Source organism: Taudactylus pleione, unplaced genomic scaffold (genome assembly GCF_031769625.1).
Source record: "Taudactylus pleione unplaced genomic scaffold, aTauple2 ptg001444l, whole genome shotgun sequence".
NCBI classification, from domain to species: domain Eukaryota; kingdom Metazoa; phylum Chordata; class Amphibia; order Anura; family Myobatrachidae; genus Taudactylus; species Taudactylus pleione.
In genome coordinates this window covers 949792-970653 of record NW_028285843.1, presented here as the reverse complement: position 1 = coordinate 970653, position 20862 = coordinate 949792, and positions in this window count along the sequence as shown.

Sequence of the window (20862 nt, the reverse complement as noted above, 5' to 3'; positions counted from 1 at the left end):
CCTCCATCATTTTATTAAAATTCCTTTGGATATGGGTGCCCTTAGTGTGGCCAAGGCCAATTTTTACCAAATAGCTGGCTTCCCACACATCATAGGGGTTGTGGATGGTACTCACATACCACTTCAGCCTCCAGCACAGCTGGAGGCCATTTTTAGGAACCACAAACACTATCACTCCCTGAATGTAATGGTGGTATGTGATGCCTCCCTCCAGATCCTGTCCCTGAATGCAAAATTACCCGGGAGTGCACATGACTCATTCGTCATCCGGCAATCAGGGATATGGCAAAAATTAGACAACCTACAAGCTGGTGATAAGTGGCTTCTGGATAAGTGGAGAACTTTAGTACATAACAATGTTAAGCTTGATACACAGTGATCCTGATGTTGTCACTTCTTTTTCACAGGAGACAGTGGCTACCCTTGCACGCCCTGGCTGCTCACACCTTATTTGGCTCCCACACCATGGCCACAAAGTAATTTTAATTCCGCACTTACAGCCACCAGGCAAGTGGTGGAGTGCTGTATCGGCCTTTTAAAAGGCCGATTCAGATGCCTCCACCGTTCTGGTGGCGAGCTCATGTATTTGCCGGATATTGTTTCGAAAATTGTGGTCCTGTGTGGGATATTTCACAACATCGCCATAAGGAGTGGTGTCCCAATGCAGCCAGAGGATGCCTTGCCTGAGGATGGCCCCCCCGAGGTTGGTCGGAGGTCAGTATGTGGGGGGGCCATACGCGATGATGTGGTGGCCAGATATTTTAGGTAATTATTGGCACAAAAGAAGTTCTTTGACACAATGTGGTAAGGATTTTTGGAGACCATCTAATTAATTTGTTTCTTATTTCCCATCTTCTGTTTGATTTCATAATCTTTGGGACTGAAACGATGACTACTTCCTGCTACCCAAAACAAACCTTCATGGGGACACATTGGATATATATTCTGGACCCAATATTGCAACGCCACATTTGTGGAATCATGTTGGCATGCTCATTCGTCAACCAGTTCTTGATTTATCTTTAATTTTTTCTTATGGTGTTTGATGGTTTTTACATTTTTTATCACTGTGTGTATTGTTTGTGAGCCAACACTTTGGTTTTTTATTTATGTGGTGAATACATTTTTTGATTTTGTAATTCCCAAAATTTTCTTGAACATTACAAGCAAGTGTAACCAGGTTCACCCACGTTAAATTTGCTTAAGGGTTAATCCTGTAATGTCGCAATTTGCACAATATTTAACTATGCTTTCTGGGTCCAAACCAACACCAAAAGGTATTATATAGAATCAGTATGCTTCGGAAACTCGGTCTAAGCAGGTTTCCCCCAAAATTGGAACATGTAAAATGTACAAAGTGAAAAAATGTAAACCAAAAAAATGCCCCAAACCGATTGTTAGTGTTAGCTGTTTCATGTGCCTGTTTTCTAAAAATCAACAACACACAATCTTAGTGACATTAGTTGCAAATACTTGCTGCAAGAGTCTACTTATGTAAGTGTAAACAATCTAAGATTTGGAGACAAGGAATGAAACTGAACTCAAAATTTAACTTTTTAATTATGAAAACTAATTTGCCTAGAAAATAAATAAATTATGGACGCAGGATCCCTGCCATACGATCCAGGACCACCAGCAGGCCGATCACGTGGCCCCGCATCACTTGTACGCATTCGGCTAGGTCCACCAAACGCCTCTGGTCCTCTGTGGGTTAGAAAATTGTGGGGCTTACATAATTTAAGAATCTCCCATAAAACACAAGCAAAAGAGAGTTATCAAAAAATGACAATAGTGTGACCAAAAGCACATTTTTAACAAAACCCAGAAGGCCCAAAAAATGGACACAAAAAAAAAAAAAAAAAAAAACCAGACAGACAAGTTTGACTGTTTTGCCATGTGGGATATGTGTATGGGGAAATCAGCAGTGAAATGTAAATACAAACAGATATATAACAAAACTTTTGGCAAACCAAAAAAAGGAAAAGGCACAGACACAGGATTAGATTAACACATTTGAAACAACATAAAAGGATAAAAGGGAAACATACCGTTCTGAATGACGGCTGGCCCAGAACCAACTCCCTCGTCCTCCTCGGAGGTGGCCAAATTTCCCAAGGAGGTGGGAGGGGTGATGATCGATTCCGGCGATGGGGTGGTCAAGAGAGGGGTGGTTTGAGGGGAGGGGGAATTGGGATGGAGGGGAAGTAGCATAGAGGGATGGGCGACAGGGTCTGGGGAGGAGGGGGAGTTTGGGGTATTTTGGGGAGAGGATGTTTGGTTGGGGAGAGGGGACGAGAGCGCCGTCTTTGACGGTGATGACGCCGTAGTCTTCGCTCTGCCCCTAAATGATGGAAAAAGAAATTGAGGTTAGTTTAGAACATCACCTTGTTAAACGCTAATTGTTGAACCCCCAAAAATTAAAACATGCACATGCAGATATGAGTACAAAGAATAAACAGGCCATACATGAAAACATGCACATGCAGATATGAGTACAAAGAATAAACAGGCCATACAAGAAAACATGCACACGCAGTTTGGGCCACAAAGATAAACAAAGTCAAATAAACTTACTTTCTGCTATCTGCATGCGAAAACATGCCAGCAAGCGGGGTGTCCGCCGTTGAAGGTCGGACCACCTGCGCTCCAGCTGGCCGATCTGGCGGCGTGAGCCGAAGGAATGCAGGCGTCCACATACCTCCGCATATGCGGAACGCTTTTCACGATTGGTGATGGGGGGAGGCTGGCTGGTGATCCGCCTGTCCATCACCTCTGTTAATACCAGGAGCTCGCGCTTGGTGAATGCAGAGGCTCTCATGATGGCAATGGTGTATTTTTAATAAAACAGTTTTAATAAAGACCAGAAAATAATTTTGATTGGCTAATGTATTTGGGTAATTAACAGGACCAATTCTATTGGTTAGTGTATGAGTCATGTGTTCGACAGGGCCAGAAATCTTGATGCAGTGACATGCATAAGCTAATTTAAATAAATAAATGAAACCAGTAAAATATGCGTGGGTAAAAACACAGAAAACAAATGGATAATTGGCTCAAACATGTATTTTGACAAATAAAAGCGAATGTTTAAGCCGTACCTATTCTGCGGGTAAACACAAACACGGACAAGAGTAAAGTTTATTGCATGTCAAAATAAAAAAAAACATGTGAAGAGCAATTAAGCTCATTGATATATTGATTGGCATGATACGAATGAGGGAGGTAGGCAGGCAGAATAAACGAGCAGGTAATCGGAATCTGACAGGCCCACTTCCGGTTTGTACTTGTGCGTGCATTCCCTGCAGGCCACATTGGGGATGTACGCTCGCTATTTCGCTCGCTCGTTAGGTAGAGGAGGGGTCAGTAGTCTTTGGGGTGGATTTTTGGGTGCGTGCGAAATTACGTGCGAGCGCTTACATTTACATATTTCGGCACGTACGCCGAACGTACGATCGGCCATTTGCGTCCGGCTCTGAATCAGGCCCATAGTTTCCTCAGTGTACTTACATACACACATTACCCTATTATACTGCTCTCCTTCCCGTACAGCTCTGTATATAGCGTCCTCAGTGTACTTACATACACACATTACCCTATTATACTGCTCTCCTTCCCGTACAGCTCTGTATATAGCGTCCTCAGTGTACTTACATACACACATTACCCTATTATACTGCTCTCCTTCCCATACATCTCTGTATATAGCGTCCTCAGTGTACTTACATACACACATTACCCTATTATACTGCTCTCCTTCCCGTACAGCTCTGTATATAGCGTCCTCAGTGTACTTACATACACACATTACCCTATTATACTGCTCTCCTTCCCGTACAGCTCTGTATATAGCATCCTCAGTATACTTACATACACACGTTACCCTATTATACTGCTCTCCTTCCAATACAGCTCTGTATATAGCGTCCTCAGTGTACTTACATACACACGTTACCCTATTATACTGCTCTCCTTCCCATACATCTCTGTATATAGCGTCCTCAGTGTACTTACATACACACGTTCCCCTATTATACTGCTCTCCTTCCCATACAGCTCTGTATATAGCGTCCTCAGTGTACTTACATACACACATTACCCTATTATACTGCTCTCCTTCCCATACATCTCTGTATATAGCGTCCTCAGCATACTTACATACACACGTTACCCTATTATACTGCTCTCCTTCCCATACAGCTCTGTATATAGCGTCCTCAGTGTACTTACATACACACATTACCCTATTATACTGCTCACCTTCCCGTACAGCTCTGTATATAGCGTCCTCAGTGTACTTACATACACACATTACCCTATTATACTGCTCTCCTTCCCATACAGCTCTGTATATAGCGTCCTCAGTGTACTTACATACACACATTACCCTATTATACTGCTCTCCTTCCCATACAGCTCTGTATATAGCGTCCTCAGTGTACTTACATACACACGTTACTCTATTATACTGCTCTCCTTCCCATACAGCTCTGTATATAGCGTCCCCAGTGTACTTACATACACACGTTACCCTATTATACTGCTCTCCTTCCCATACATCTCTGTATATAGCGTCCTCAGTGTACTTACATTAGGGGTGAGCGGGTTCGGATTTCTGAAATCCGAACCCCCCCGAGCCCCCCTCATCCGAGGCAGATCCGAGTCAGGCTTGACTTTTCCCGCCTGACTCGGATCTGAAACCGAGGCAAAACGTCATCATCCCGCGGGTTTTGGATCCAATATACGGTACCCGCGTCGTCGCCATTTTCTCACTCGGCTGTGAAGAGGGAGGGTGGGAGTTAGGGCTGGCTGGGCTGTGTAGTGTTGTGTAGTTTAGTGCTGCTGTTGTCCACTACTTCAAAGTCCATAGGGGCTGGCTGTGTTGTGCTGTGCTGCTGTTGTTAATAGGGGCTGTGTCAACTACTTCAAAGTCCATAGGGGCTGGCTGGACTGTGTTGTGCAGTCAGTTCTCCATAGGGGCTGTGTCCACTCCAAAGTCCTGTGCAGTGTCCCAGTCCTAAAGGGGTGCTGTAGTGTTGCCCAGGGGGTGCTCTGTCCATCAGGGGTGCTCCCCCCAAGTGCTAAAAAAATAATATTTATTGTGTGTTTGTGAATTGTGTGCGCAGTAGCTGCACGTGCATCAACAAAGTAGTGCCAAGTGTGCGCCTGTGTCATAAGTAAAGGGCCGGCTGGCTTGACCATTAAAGGGTGCTGTAACCCCCAAAGTACACTCCAGTCCAAACCAAAAAAAAAATTATTTTCTGTGTTTGTGAATTGTGTGTGCAGTAGCCGCATGTGCATCAACAAAGTAGTGCCAAGCATGCGCCTGTGTCATAAGTAAAGGGCCGGCTGGCTTGACCGTTAAAGGGTGCTGTAACCCCCAAAGTACACTCCAAACCAAAAAATAAATATTTTCTGTGTTTGTGAATTGTGTGCACTGTGGCTGCACGTGCATCAACAAAGGAGCAGCGCCAAGCGTGCGCCTGTGTCCCAAAAGTAAAGAGCCGGCTGGTTAATTTCTTAAAGGGTGGTGTAACCCACAAAGTGCACTACTCTCCAGCAAAAATAAAAAAATATTTTCTGTGTTTGTGTGCGCTTTAGCCGCACGTATATATCAATATAACATAAATGGAGGACCAAACTTTGTCCAATAAAAATAAAATTGGGAAAGATCAAGAACAACTTCCTCCTAGTGCTGTTGCTGCTGCTGGGAGTTGTTCATCATCCCAGAGAGGAAGTAGGAACATCACTACTTTTACTAAACAATTGACCCTCCAACAGTCCCTAGCGATGAGGATGAAGTACGACAGCAGTCATCCTGAAGCAAAACGTATAACTGAGGCCTTGACTGCTATGTTGGTGTTAGACGTGCGTCCGGTATCCGCCATTAGTGCAGTGGGATTTAGACAATTGATGGAGGTAGTGTGTCCTCGGTTCCAAATCCCGTCTAGATTCCACCAGCATCCTCAAAGCAGCAGCGACAAGCGTGCGTCTGTCTGTTAAAGGGTGGTGACACCCTCAAAGTGTGCTACACAAACAATTAAAATATTGTTCATTTTTTTTCTGTCTTTGTGAATTGTGTGGGCTGTAGCCGCACTTGCATCCTCAAAGCAGCAGCGACAAGCGTGCGTCTGTCTGTTAAAGGGTGGTGTAACTCTCAAAGTGCTCCAAAAAATAAAAAAATTTTTTTAATGTGTTTGTGACTTGTGTGCGATGTAGCCGCACTTGCATCCTCAAAGCAGCAGCGACAAGCGTGCGTCTGTCTGTTAAAGGGTGGTGACACCCTCAAAGTGTGCTACACAAACAATAAAAATATTCTTCTTTTTTCTGTCTTTGTGAATTGTGTGGGCTGTAGCCGCACTTGCATCCTCAAAGCAGCAGCGACAAGCGTGCGTCTGTCTGTTAAAGGGTGGTGTAACCCTCAAAGTGCGCTCCACAAACAATAAAAATATTCTTATTTTTTTTCTGTCTTTGTGAATTGTGTGGGCTGTAGCCGCACTTGCATCCTCAAAGCAGCAGCGACAAGCGTGCGTCTGTCTGTTAAAGGATTATATCGGTGACAGCATCCAAGTGGGCATGTCAGACAGTCCGGACCTGTACTGGCAGGATAAAGAAGCAATTTGGAGGTCCCTGTACAAACTGGCTCTATTTTACCTGAGTTGCCCCCCCTCCAGTGTGTACTCCGAAAGAGTGTTTATTGCAGCCGGGAACCTTGTCAGCGAAAGGCGTAGGAGGTTGCTTCCTCAAAATGTGGAGAAGATGATGTTCATAAAATTAATTATCAACTCTTCCAGGGAGACCAGCCTCCAGAACGTACAGAGGGACCTGTGGTTGTGGATTCCAGCGGGGACTAATTAATACTCTGTGAGGATGAGGATGTACACAACACTGAAGAGGGTGAGGAATCGGTGGATGAGGAGGATGAGGATGACATCTTGCCTCCGTAGAGCCAGTTTGTGCAGGGACAGATTAATTGCCAGCTTGTTTTGTGGGGGCCCAAATGAACCAATCATTTCAGCCACAGTCGAGTGGCAGACCCTGGCGCTGAAATGTTTGGTTTGTTAAAGTGTGCATGTCCTGTTTATACAACATAAGGGTGGGTGGGAGGGCCCAAGGACAATTCCATCTTGCATCTCTTTTTTTCTTTGCATTATGGATAGTTTGGGGCCTAGTTTTTCAAACTGCCATCCTGTCTGCCACTGCAGTGCCACTCCTAGATGGGTCACGTGTTTGTGCCGCCCACTCGTATCTCTTAGCATAGTCATCTAGCTACCTCGGTGCAACCTTTTGGATATAAAAACACTATTGTGAGGTGTGAGGTGTTCAGAATAGACTGGAAATGAGTGGAAATTAAGGTTATTGAGGTTAATAATAGCGTAGGAGCAGAAAAACCCACAAATTCTGTGATTTTAGCTGTTTTTATGCTTTTTTCAAAAAAATACAGATCCAAAACCCAGAACCCAAAACACGGAAGGGTGGTTTTGGCAAAACCAATCCAGGTCCAAAACACGAAGAAAGATCCAGATCCAAAACCAAAACATAAAACACGAAAAGTGGCCGGTGCACACCCCTAACTTACATACACACGTTACCCTATTATACTGCTCACCTTCCCATACAGCTCTGTATATAGCGTCCTCAGTGTACTTACATACACACGTTACCCTATTATACTGCTCTCCTTCCCATACAGCTCTGTATATAGCGTCCTCAGTGTACTTGCATACACACGTTACCCTATTATACTGCTCTCCTTCCCATACAGCTCTGTATATAGCGTCCTCAGTGTACTTACATACACACGTTACCCTATTATACTGCTCTCCTTCCCATACAGCTCTGTATATAGCGTCCTCAGTGTACTTGCATACACACGTTACCCTATTATACTGCTCTCCTTCCCATACAGCTCTGTATATAGCGTCCTCAGTGTACTTACATACACACGTTACCCTATTATACTGCTCTCCTTCCCACACAGCTCTGTATATAGCATCCTCAGTGTACTTACATACACACGTTACCCTATTATACTGCTCTCCTTCCCATACAGCTCTGTATATAGCGTCCTCAGTGTACTTACATACACACGTTACCCTATTTTACTGCTCTCCTTCCCTTACAGCTCTGTATATAGCGTCCTCAGTGTACTTACATACACACGTTACCCTATTATACTGCTCTCCTTCCCATACAGCTCTGTATATAGCGTCCTCAGTGTACTTACATATACACGTTACCCTATTATACTGCTCTCCTTCCCATACAGCTCTGTATATATTGTCCTCAGTGTACTTACATACACACGTTACCCTATTATACTGCTCTCCTTCCCATACAGCTCTGTATATATTGTCCTCAGTGTACTTACATACACACGTTACCCTATTATACTGCTCTCCTTCCCATACAGCTCTGTATATAGCGTCCTCAGTGTACTTACATACACACGTTACCCTATTATACTGCTCTCCTTCCCATACATCTCTGTATATAGAGTCCTCAGTGTACTTACATACACACATTACCCTATTATACTGCTCTCCTTCCCATACAGCTCTGTATATAGCGTCCTCAGTGTACTTACATACACACGTTCCCCTATTATACTGCTCTCCTTCCCATACAGCTCTGTATATAGCGTCCTCAGTGTACTTGCATACACACATTACCCTATTATACTGCTCTCCTTCCCATACAGCTCTGTATATAGCGTCCTCAGTGTACTTACATACACACGTTACCCTATTATACTGCTCTCCTTCCCATACAGCTCTGTATATATTGTCCTCAGTGTACTTACATACACACGTTACCCTATTATACTGCTCTCCTTCCCATACAGCTCTGTATATAGCGTCCTCAGTGTACTTACATACACACGTTACCCTATTATACTGCTCTCCTTCCCATACAGCTCTGTATATAGCGTCCTCAGTGTACTTACATACACACGTTACCCTATTATACTGCTCTCCTTCCCATACAGCTCTGTATATAGCGTCCTCAGTGTACTTGCATACACACGTTACCCTATTATACTGCTCTCCTTCCCATACAGCTCTGTATATAGCGTCCTCAGTGTACTTACATTAGGGGTGTGCACCGGCCACTTTTCGTGTTTTGTGTTTTGGTTTTGGATCTGGATCTTTCTTCGTGTTTTGGATCTGGATTGGTTTTGCCAAAACCACCCTTCCGTGTTTTGGGTTCTGGGTTTTGTGTTTTGGATCTGTATTTTTTTGAAAAAAAGCATAAAAACAGCTAAAATCACAGAATTTGTAGGTTTTTCTGCTCCTATGCTATTATTAACCTCAATAACCTTAATTTCCACTCATTTCCAGTCTATTCTGAACACCTCACACCTCACAATAGTGTTTTTATGTCCAAAAGGTTGCACCGAGGTAGCTGGATGACTATGCTAAGCGACACGAGTGGGCGGCACAAACACGTGACCCATCTAGGAGTGACACTGCAGTGGCAGGCAGGATGGCAGTTAGAAAAACTAGGCCCCAAACTGTACATAATGCAAAGAAAAAAAGAGGTGCAAGATGGAATTGTCCTTGGGCCCTCCCACCCACCCTTATGTTGTATAAACAGGACATGCACACTTTAACAAATCAATCATTTCAGCGCCAGGGTCTGCCACACAACTGTGGCTGAAATGATTGGTTCGTTTGGGCCCCCACAAAACAAGCTGGCAATTAATGTGTCCCTGCACAAACTGGCTCTACGGAGGCAAGATGTCATCCTCATCCTCCTCATCCACCGATTCCTCACCCTCTTCAGTGTGTACATCCTCATCCTCACAAAGTATTAACTCGTCCCCACTTGAATCCACCACCACAGGTCCCTCTGTACCTTCTGGAGGCTGGTCTCCCTGGAAGAGCTGATAATTCATTTTGATGAACATCATCTTCTCCACATTCTGTGGAAGCAACCTCCTACGCCTTTCGCTGACAAGGTTCCCGGCTGCACTAAACACTCTTTCGGAGTACACACTGGAGGGGGGGCAACTCAGGTAAAATAGAGCCAGTTTGTACAGGGGCCTCCAAATTGCCTCTTTTTCCTGCCAGTACAGGTATGGACTGTCTGACATGCCTACTTGGATGCTGTCACCGATGTAATCCTCCACCATTCTGTCAATGGTGACAGTATCATATGCAGTGACAGTAGACATGTCAGAAATTGTTGCCAGGTCCTTCAGTCCGGACCAGATGTCCAAACTTGGTCCTGCCTGCCCTGCATCACCGCCAGCGGGTTGCTTAGGATACCTAAGTTTTTTCCTGGCAGCCCCAGTTGCGGGAGAAAATGAAGAAGGAGCCGTTGACGTGTCACGTTCCGCTTCAGCTGACAGTGTGTTCACCAGCAGGTCTTTGCACCTCTGCAGGCTTGTGTCGGCCGGAAAGAGAGACACCACATAGGCTTTAAACCTAGGATCGAGCACGGTGGCCAAAATGTAGTGGTCTGATTTCAACAGATTGACCACCCTGGAATCCTGGCAAAGCGAATGAAGGGCTTCATCCACAAGTCCCACATGCCGAGCGGAATCGCTCCATCTTAGCTCCTCCTTCACTTTCTCCAGCTGCTTCTGCAAAAGCCTGATGAGGGGAATGACCTGACTCAAGCTGGCAGTGTCTGAACTGACTTCACGTGTGGCAAGTTCGAAGGGCTGAAGAACCTTGCACAACACGGAAATCATTCTCCACTGCGCTTGAGTCAGGTGCATACCCCCTCCTTTGCCTATGTCATAGGTGGATGTATAGGCTTGTATGGCCTTTTGCTGCTCCTCCATCCTCTGAAGCATATAGAGGGTTGAGTTCCACCGCGTCACAACCTCTTGCTTCAGGTGATGGCGGGGCAGGTTCAAGAGTGTTTGCTGGCGCTCCAGTCTTCGGCACGCAGTCGCTGAATGGCGAAAGTGGCCAGAAATTTTTCGGGCCACCCAAAGCGTCTCCTGCACGCCCCTGTCGCTTTTCAGAAAATTCTGCACCACCAAGTTTATTGTGTGAGCAAAACATGGGACGTGCTGGAATTTGCCCAGATGTAATGCCCGCACAATATTGGTGGCGTTGTCAGATATCACAAATCCCCAGGAGAGTCTAAGTGGGGTAAGCCACTGGGCGATGATTTCCCTCAGTTTCTCTAAGAGGTTGTCGGCGGTGTGCCTCTTACTGAAACCGGTGATACACAGCGTAGCCTGCCTTGTAACGAGCTGGCGTTTCTGAGATGCTGCTACTGGTGACGCTGCTGCTGTTGCTGCGTAAGGTGATACATCTACCCAGTGGGCTGTCACAGTCATATAGTCCTTAGTCTGCCCTGTTCCACTTGTCCACATGTCCGTGGTTAAGTGGACATTGTGTACAACGGCATTTTTCAGGACACTGAGGACACTTTTTCTGACGTTTCTGTACAGTCTCGGTATCGCCTGCCTAGTGAAGTGGAATCTAGACGGGATTTGGAACCGGGGACACACTACCTCCATCAATTGTCTAAATCCCACTGCACTAATGGCGGATACCGGACGCACGTCTAACACCAACATAGCAGTCAAGGCCTCAGTTATACGTTTTGCTTCAGGATGACTGCTGTCGTACTTCATCCTCCTCGCTAAGGACTGTTGGAGGGTCAATTGTTTAGTAAAAGTAGTGGTGTTCCTACTTCCTCTCTGGGATGATGAACGACTCCCAGCAGCAGCAGCAACAGCAGCAGCGGCAGCAGTAGGCGTAGCAATGCAGGATCCTCCGGAGGAATCCCGGATAGGAGAGTCAGTCATGCCAGTGATATGGCCTGCAGGACTACTTCCGATCCTGACTAAGGAGGAAATTGACGAGGAGGGAGTTGACGGTGTGGTTTGCAGGCGCTTGGATACAACAGGACAACGGGATTTAGGTGTCCCTGGACTGCTTACGGTCTGAGCCAAAGTTTCTGAACTTGACAGTAACTTTTTATGAACGCGCTGCAGGTGCCGTATAAGGGAGGATGTTCCTAGGTGGTTGACGTCCCTACCCCTACTTATTTCACCTTTACATATGGTACATATGGCAAGACAGTTGTTGTCCGGATTTGGATAGAAATATTGCCAGACCAAAGAGGTGGAATGTTTGGTCTTCTGCCCAGGCATGACCGTGATGGGCTTTTTCATCCCACGGACAACAACTGTCTCCCCCGGAGCCTGATTTAAACAAACCACATCACCATCAGAATCCTCCTCGCCAACTTCCTCCTCAGCGCCAGCTACACCAGTATCCTCATCCTGTTGTACTTCAACAGTGACATCTTCAATTTGCATATCAGCAAGTGGACTGTGGGTGCTCCTTTCAGCACTTGCAGGGGGCGTGCAAATGGTGGAAAGAGCCACCTCTTCCCGTCCAGTGCTGGGAAGGTCAGGCATCGCAACCACCACCACACTTGGACTCTCTTTGGGGATTTGTGATATCTTCTTAGAAAGCACAGTTCTTCGCTGTGCTTTTGCCAGCTTAACTCTTTTGATTTTTTTAGTGGGAGGAGGGCTTCCATCGTCATGTGAAGCTGAACCACTAGTCATGAACATACTAGGGATCGACCTTAGCCGTTCCTTGCCACTCCGTGTCGTAAATGGCATATTGGCAAGTTTACGTTTCTCTTCAGCTGATTTAAATGTCTTTTTCAAGGTCATTTTCCTGAACTTTGCCATTTGGGATTGTATGTGCCCTCTACTATGACATTGGGCATCGGCCTTGGCAGACGACGTTGATGGCATGTTATCGTCTATGTCATGACTAGTGGCAGCAGCTTCAGCACTAGGAGGAAGTGGTTCTTGATCTTTCTCTATTTTATTTTTATCGGAGAAAGTTTGGTCCTCCATTTATGTTATATCGATTTGATATATACGTGCGGCTAAACACAGAAAATAAAATTTTTTTTGGTTCGGACTGGAGTGTACTTTGTGGGTTACAGCACCCTTTAACGGTCAAGCCAGCCGGCCCTTTACTTATGACACAGGCGCACTCTTGGCACTACTTTGTTGATGCACGTGCGGCTACTGCGCACACAATTCACAAACACAGAAAATAATTTTTTTTTGGTTTGGCTTTGGACTGGAGTGTACTTTCGGGGGTTACAGCACCCTTTAACGGTCAAGCCAGCCGGCCCTTTACTTATGACACAGGCGCACGCTTGGCACTACTTTGTTGATGCACGTGCGGCTACTGCGCACACAATTCACAAACACAGAAAATAATTTTTTTTTGGTTTGGACTGGAGTGTACTTTCGGGGGTTACAGCACCCTTAACGGTCAAGCCAGCCGGCCCTTTACTTATGACACAGGCGCACGCTTGGCACTACTTTGTTGATGCACGTGCGGCTACTGCGCACACAATTCACAAACACAGAAAATAATTTTTTTTTTGGTTTGGACTGGAGTGTACTTTCGGGGGTTACAGCACCCTTAACGGTCAAGCCAGCCGGCCCTTTACTTATGACACAGGCGCACGCTTGGCACTACTTTGTTGATGCACGTGCGGCTACTGCGCACACAATTCACAAACACAGAAAATAATTTTTTTTTTGGTTTGGACTGGAGTGTACTTTCGGGGGTTACAGCACCCTTAACGGTCAAGCCAGCCGGCCCTTTACTTATGACACAGGCGCACTCTTGGCACTACTTTGTTGATGCACGTGCGGCTACTGCGCACACAATTCACAAACACAGAAAATAATTTTTTTTTGGTTAGGACTGGAGTGTACTTTCGGGGGTTACAGCACCCTTTAACGGTCAAGCCAGCCGGCCCTTTACTTATGACACAGGCGCACGCTTGGCACTACTTTGTTGATGCACGTGCGGCTACTGCGCACACAATTCACAAACACAGAAAATAATTTTTTTTTTGGTTTGGACTGGAGTGTACTTTGGGGGTTACAGCACCCTTTAACGGACAAGCCAGCCGGCCCTTTACTTATGACACAGGCGCACGCTTGGCACTACTTTGTTGATGCACGTGCGACTACTGCGCACACAATTCACAAACACAGAAAATAATATTTTTTTTGGTTTGGACTGGAGTGTACTTTCGGGGGTTACAGCACCCTTAACGGTCAAGCCAGCCGGCCCTTTACTTATGACACAGGCGCACGCTTGGCACTACTTTGTTGATGCACGTGCGGCTACTGCGCACACAATTCACAAACACAGAAAATAATTTTTTTTTTGGTTTGGACTGGAGTGTACTTTCGGGGGTTACAGCACCCTTAACGGTCAAGCCAGCCGGCCCTTTACTTATGACACAGGCGCACGCTTGGCACTACTTTGTTGATGCACGTGCGGCTACTGCGCACACAATTCACAAACACAGAAAATAATTTTTTTTTTGGTTTGGACTGGAGTGTACTTTCGGGGGTTACAGCACCCTTAACGGTCAAGCCAGCCGGCCCTTTACTTATGACACAGGCGCACGCTTGGCACTACTTTGTTGATGCACGTGCGGCTACTGCGCACACAATTCACAAACACAGAAAATAATTTTTTTTTTGGTTTGGACTGGAGTGTACTTTCGGGGGTTACAGCACCCTTAACGGTCAAGCCAGCCGGCCCTTTACTTATGACACAGGCGCACTCTTGGCACTACTTTGTTGATGCACGTGCGGCTACTGCGCACACAATTCACAAACACAGAAAATAATTTTTTTTTGGTTAGGACTGGAGTGTACTTTCGGGGGTTACAGCACCCTTTAACGGTCAAGCCAGCCGGCCCTTTACTTATGACACAGGCGCACGCTTGGCACTACTTTGTTGATGCACGTGCGGCTACTGCGCACACAATTCACAAACACAGAAAATAATTTTTTTTTTGGTTTGGACTGGAGTGTACTTTCGGGGGTTACAGCACCCTTAACGGTCAAGCCAGCCGGCCCTTTACTTATGACACAGGCGCACGCTTGGCACTACTTTGTTGATGCACGTGCGGCTACTGCGCACACAATTCACAAACACAGAAAATAATTTTTTTTTTGGTTTGGACTGGAGTGTACTTTCGGGGGTTACAGCACCCTTAACGGTCAAGCCAGCCGGCCCTTTACTTATGACACAGGCGCACGCTTGGCACTACTTTGTTGATGCACGTGCGGCTACTGCGCACACAATTCACAAACACAGAAAATAATTTTTTTTTGGTTTGGACTGGAGTGTACTTTCGGGGGTTACAGCACCCTTAACGGTCAAGCCAGCCGGCCCTTTACTTATGACACAGGCGCACGCTTGGCACTACTTTGTTGATGCACGTGCGGCTACTGCGCACACAATTCACAAACACAGAAAATATATTATTTTTTTAGCACTTGGGGGGAGCACCCCTGATGGACAGAGCACCCCCTGGACAACACTACAGCACTCCTTTAGGACTGGGACACTGCACAGGACTTTGGAGTGGACACAGCCCCTATGGAGAACTGACTGCACAACACAGTCCAGCCAGCCCCTATGGACTTTGAAGTAGTGGACACAGCCCCTATTAACAACAGCAGCACAGCACAACACAGCCAGCCCCTATGGACTTTGAAGTAGTGGACAACAGCAGCACTACACTACACTACACTACACAGCCCTAACTCCCACCCTCCCTCTTCACTGTCCACAGCCGAGTGAGAAAATGGCGCCGACGTGTGTACCTTATATAGGATCCAAAACCCGCGAGACTCGGAAGGCGGGAAGATGACGTTTTGCCTAGATTTCAGATCCGAGTCAGGCGGGAAAAGTCGAGCCTGACTCGGATCGGACTCGGATCGGGGGGGCTCGGGGGGGTTCGGATTTCAGAAATCCGAACCCGCTCACCCCTAACTTACATACACACGTTACCCTATTATACTGCTCTCCTTCCCATACAGCTCTGTATATAGCGTCCTCAGTGTACTTACATACACACGTTACCCTATTATACTGCTCTCCTTCCCATACAGCTCTGTATATAGCGTCCTCAGTGTACTTACATACACACGTTACCCTATTATACTGCTCTCCTTCCCATACAGCTCTGTATATAGCGTCCTCAGTGTACTTACATACACACGTTACCCTATTTTACTGCTCTCCTTCCCTTACAGCTCTGTATATAGCGTCCTCAGTGTACTTACATACACACGTTACCCTATTATACTGCTCTCCTTCCCATACAGCTCTGTATATATTGTCCTCAGTGTACTTACATATACACGTTACCCTATTATACTGCTCTCCTTCCCATACAGCTCTGTATATATTGTCCTCAGTGTACTTACATACACACGTTACCCTATTATACTGCTCTCCTTCCCATACAGCTCTGTATATATTGTCCTCAGTGTACTTACATACACACGTTCCCCTATTATACTGCTCTCCTTCCCATACAGCTCTGTATATAGCGTCCTCAGTGTACTTACATACACACGTTACCCTATTATACTGCTCTCCTTCCCATACATCTCTGTATATAGAGTCCTCAGTGTACTTACATACACACATTACCCTATTATACTGCTCTCCTTCCCATACAGCTCTGTATATAGCGTCCTCAGTGTACTTACATACACACGTTCCCCTATTATACTGCTCTCCTTCCCATACAGCTCTGTATATAGCGTCCTCAGTGTACTTGCATACACACGTTACCCTATTATACTGCTCTCCTTCCCATACAGCTCTGTATATAGCGTCCTCAGTGTACTTACATACACACGTTACCCTATTATACTGCTCTCCTTCCCATACAGCTCTGTATATAGCGTCCTCAGTGTACTTTGATACACACGTTACCCTATTATACTGCTCTCCTTCCCATACAGCTCTGTATATAGCGTCCTCAGTGTACTTACATACACACGTTACCCTATTATACTGCTCTCCTTCCCATACAGCTCTGTATATAGCGTCCTCAGTGTACTTACATACACACGTTACCCTATTATACTGCTCTCAATCCCATACAGCTCTGTATATAGCGTCCTCAGTGTACTTACATACACACGTTACCCTATTATACTGCTCTCCTTCCCATACAGCTCTGTATATAGCGTCCTCAGTGTACTTACATACACACATTACCCTATTATACTGCTCTCCTTCCCATACATCTCTGTATATAGCGTCCTCAGTGTACTTACATACACACATTACCCTATTATACTGCTCTCCTTCCCATACATCTCTGTATATAGCGCCCTCAGTGTACTCACATACACACATTACCCTATTATACTGCTCTCCTTCCCATACAGCTCTGTATATAGCGTCCTCAGTGTACTTACATGCACACATTACCCTATTATACTGCTCTCCTTCCCATACAGCTCTGTATATAGCGTCCTCAGTGTACTTACATACACACATTACCCTATTATACTGCTCTCCTTCCCATACAGCTCTGTATATAGCGTCCTCAGTGTACTTACATACACACATTACCCTATTATACTGCTCTCCTTCCCATACAGCTCTGTATATAGCATCCTCAGTGTACTTACATACACACATTACCCTATTATACAGCTCTCCTTCCCATACATCTCTGTATATAGCGCCCTCAGTGTACTTACATACACACATTCCCCTATTATACTGCTCTCCTTCCCATACAGCTCTGTATATAGCGTCCTCAGTGTACTTACATACACACATTCCCCTATTTTACTGCTCTCCTTCCCATACATCTCTGTATATAGCGTCCTCAGTGTACTTACATACACACATTCCCCTATTATACTGCTCTCCTTCCCATACATCTCTGTATATAGCGCCCTCTGTGTACTCACATACACACATTACCCTATTATACTGCTCTCCTTCCCGTACAGCTCTGTATATAGCGTCCTCAGTGTACTTACATACACACGTTACCCTATTATACTGCTCTCCTTCCCATACAGCTCTGTATATAGCGTCCTCAGTGTACTTACATACACACGTTACCCTATTATACTGCTCTCCTTCCCATACAGCTCTGTATTTAGCGTCCTCAGTGTACTTACATACACACGTTACCCTATTATACTGCTCTCCTTCCCATACAGCTCTGTATATAGCGTCCTCAGTGTACTTACATACACACGTTACCCTATTATACTGCTCTCCTTCCCATACAGCTCTGTATATAGCGCCCTCAGTGTACTTACATACACACATTACCCTATTATACTGCTCTCCTTCCCACACAGCTCTGTATATAGCGCCCTCAATGTACTTACATACACACATTACCCTATTATACTGCTCTCCTTCCCATACAGCTCTGTATATAGCGTCCTCAGTGTACTTACATACTAGGGGTGAGCGGGTTCGGATTTCTGAAATCCGAACCCCCCCGAGCCCCCCGATCCGAGTCCGATCCGAGTCAGGCTCGACTTTTCCCGCCTGACTCGGATCTGAAATCGAGGCAAAACGTCATAATCCCGCCTTCCGAGTCTCGCGGGTTTTGGATCCTATATAAGGTACCCGCGTCGGCGCCATTTTCTCACTCGGTTGTGGACAGTGAAGAGGGAGGGTGGGAGTTAGGGCTGTGTAGTGTAGTGTAGTGTAGTGCTGCTGTTGTCCACTACTTCAAAGTCCATAGGGGCTGGCTGTGTTGTGCTGTGCTGCTGTTGTTAATAGGGGCTGTGTCCACTACTTCAAAGTCCATAGGGGCTGGCTGGACTGTGTTGTGCAGTCAGTTCTCCATAGGGGCTGTGTCCACTCCAAAGTCCTGTGCAGTGTCCCAGTCCTAAAGGAGTGCTGTAGTGTTGTCCAGGGGGTGCTCTGTCCATCAGGGGTGCTCCCCCCAAGTGCTAAAAAAATAATATATTTTCTGTGTTTGTGAATTGTGTGCGCAGTAGCCGCACGTGCATCAACAAAGTAGTGCCAAGCGTGCGCCTGTGTCATAAGTAAAGGGCCGGCTGGCTTGACCGTTAAAGGGTGCTGTAACCCCCGAAAGTACACTCCAGTCCAAACCAAAAAAAAATTATTTTCTGTGTTTGTGAATTGTGTGCGCAGTAGCCGCACGTGCATCAACAAAGTAGTGCCAAGCGTGCGCCTGTGTCATAAGTAAAGGGCCGGCTGGCTTGACCGTTAAGGGTGCTGTAACCCCCGAAAGTACACTCCAGTCCAAACCAAAAAAAAAATTATTTTCTGTGTTTGTGAATTGTGTGCGCAGTAGCCGCACGTGCATCAACAAAGTAGTGCCAAGCGTGCACCTGTGTCATAAGTAAAGGGCCGGCTGGCTTGACCGTTAAGGGTGCTGTAACCCCCGAAAGTACACTCCAGTCCAAACCAAAAAAAAATATATTTTCTGTGTTTGTGAATTGTGTGCGCAGTAGCCGCACGTGCTTCAACAAAGTAGTGCCAAGCGTGCGCCTGTGTCATAAGTAAAGGGCCGGCTGGCTTGACCGTTAAAGGGTGCTGTAACCCCCAAAGTACACTCCAGTCCAAACCAAAAAAAAAATTATTTTCTGTGTTTGTGAATTGTGTGCGCAGTAGCCGCACGTGCATCAACAAAGTAGTGCCAAGCGTGCGCCTGTGTCATAAGTAAAGGGCCTGCTAGCTTGACCGTTAAAGGGTGCTGTAACCCCCGAAAGTACACTCCAGTCCAAACCAAAAAAAAAAATATTTTCTGTGTTTGTGAATTGTGTGCGCAGTAGCCGCACGTGCATCAACAAAGTAGTGCCAAGCGTGCGCCTGTGTCATAAGTAAAGGGCCGGCTGGCTTGACCGTTAAAGGGTGCTGTAACCCCCGAAAGTACACTCCAGTCCAAACCAAAAAAAAATTATTTTCTGTGTTTGTGAATTGTGTGCGCAGTAGCCGCACGTGCATCAACAAAGTAGTGCCAAGCGTGCGCCTGTGTCATAAGTAAAGGGCCGGCTGGCTTGACCGTTAAAGGGTGCTGTAACCCCCGAAAGTACACTCCAGTCCAAACCAAAAAAAAATTATTTTCTGTGTTTGTGAATTGTGTGCGCAGTAGCCGCACGTGCATCAACAAAGTAGTGCCAAGCGTGCGCCTGTGTCATAAGTAAAGGGCCGGCTGGTTTGACCGTTAAAGGGTGCTGTAACCCCCAAAGTACACTCCAGTCCAAACCAAAAAAAAAATTATTTTCTGTGTTTGTGAATTGTGTGCGCAGTAGCCGCACGTGCATCAACAAAGTAGTGCCAAGCGTGCGAATGTGTCATAAGTAAAGGGCCTGCTAGCTTGACCGTTAAAGGGTGCTGTATCCCCCAAAGTACACTCCAGTCCAAACCAAAAAAAAATTATTTTCTGTGTTTGTGAATTGTGTGCGCAGTAGCCGCACGTCCATCAACAAAGTAGTGCCAAGCGTGCACCTGTGTCATAAGTAAAGGGCCGGCTGGCTTGACCGTTAAAGGGTGCTGTAACCCCCAAAAGTACACTCCAGTCCAAACCAAAAAAAAATTATTTTCTGTGTTTGTGAATTGTGTGCGCAGTAGCCGCACGTGCATCAACAAAGTAGTGCCAAGCGTGCGCCTGTGTCATAAGTAAAGGGCCGGCTAGCTTGACCGTTAAGGGTGCTGTAACCCCCGAAAGTACACTCCAGTCCAAACCAAAAAAAAAATTATTTTCTGTGTTTGTGAATTGTGTGCGCAGTAGCCGCACGTGCATCAACAAAGTAGTGCCAAGCGTGCGCCTGTGTCATAAGTAAAGGGCCGGCTGGCTTGACCGTTAAAGGGTGCTGTAACCCCCGAAAGTACACTCCAGTCCAAACCAAAAAAAAATTATTTTCTGTGTTTGTGAATTGTGTGCGCAGTAGCCGCACGTGCATCAACAAAGTAGTGCCAAGCGTGCGCCTGTGTCATAAGTAAAGGGCCGGCTGGCTTGACCGTTAAGGGTGCTGTAACCCCCGAAAGTACACTCCAGTCCAAACCAAAAAAAAAATTA